The sequence below is a fragment of the Etheostoma spectabile genome, chromosome 1 (assembly GCF_008692095.1).
Source record: "Etheostoma spectabile isolate EspeVRDwgs_2016 chromosome 1, UIUC_Espe_1.0, whole genome shotgun sequence".
NCBI lineage: Eukaryota > Metazoa > Chordata > Actinopteri > Perciformes > Percidae > Etheostoma > Etheostoma spectabile.
Window position 1 is genome coordinate 18,749,829 of NC_045733.1, and position 933 is coordinate 18,750,761.

Genomic DNA, 933 nt, shown 5'->3' on the forward strand with positions numbered 1-933 from the left:
ATGGGGGGGGGGGGAGCACATTCTCTGCTCTGAGCTGGATGTTCTGTCGTAGTGGTTTCATTCATAAATGACAAATTGGCTCAGGATAGGGACTTGTTAAAGGATTACCGCCACACCGTGCTGTTGTGGTTTGTGAACAGTCGTTCCGTTCCTCTGATGCATTACCACCAGAGTAGAATATTGACCATGTCATTCAATTTGTATCGATTCTGGTTTTCTCACTTTTAATGTTCCCGTTGTTGTTGTTTTTTGTTCTCATTAAATACTGTACGTGATCAAGTCCACCAGTTAATCTCACGTCTGATACGCTCTGAAGTTGGATGTTAGCTGTTTGTTGAGACACTGCTCATGATTGGGAAACTGCAGCAATTCATTTCGAGGTTCACGGACATTCCCAGTAAATAAGTTGCCAGTTTCTTGTCCCACGGAAGTTTGCAAGATGGTTTGTCTTTTTGACTTTTTTGTGCATTTTGAAGAAGAATGGCTGACATGAAAAAGCTGAATGTGGTGGTGTTTGACTTGTACTTAATCTGTAAGGGTAATCTAGGCAGCTTTGATGTTGTCATTAAAGTCGGCGGGTTTTAGTACCAGCAGACTGCATACAGTACATATAGTTTTATCAGACAATGGTTGTGACAAGTGCATTTGTTCTCTCTCTGAGAGTAGTAATGTTATCTCAGTAGTAAGCAAAGCCCAGTGAAAAATCATATATACTGAAATGTATGAAAAGGCAGAAAAGTAAGGTTTGCTATCAACATATTGGAAAGTGCTTGGCTCTTGTCTTTTGCAAGACTGTATTTGTTTCATGGTGAAGAGTATATTTATTGGCCAGCAGTTGTCTCAATTGGTGCCTAGTTGAACATTCTTCTGTGAAAACACAGAGACACTTGCTCGTTCCTTTTCCTGACCCACCTGCTGTCACACAACCCCCCC

At 41.3% G+C, this 933-nt stretch overlaps 1 protein-coding gene across 4 annotated transcripts in view; it reads left to right on the forward strand.

Moving 5' to 3' along the window:
* Positions 1–933, forward strand: part of znf609b (zinc finger protein 609b) — an 81,897-nt gene that overhangs the window by 80,712 nt on the left and 252 nt on the right. For all 4 annotated transcript variants that reach the window (XM_032515160.1, XM_032515150.1, XM_032515140.1 and 1 more), the window contains one exon: positions 1–933. This exon is cut by the window's left edge and continues 1,991 nt beyond it; it is cut by the window's right edge and continues 252 nt beyond it. The gene's annotated coding sequence lies outside the window, so the exon portion shown is untranslated.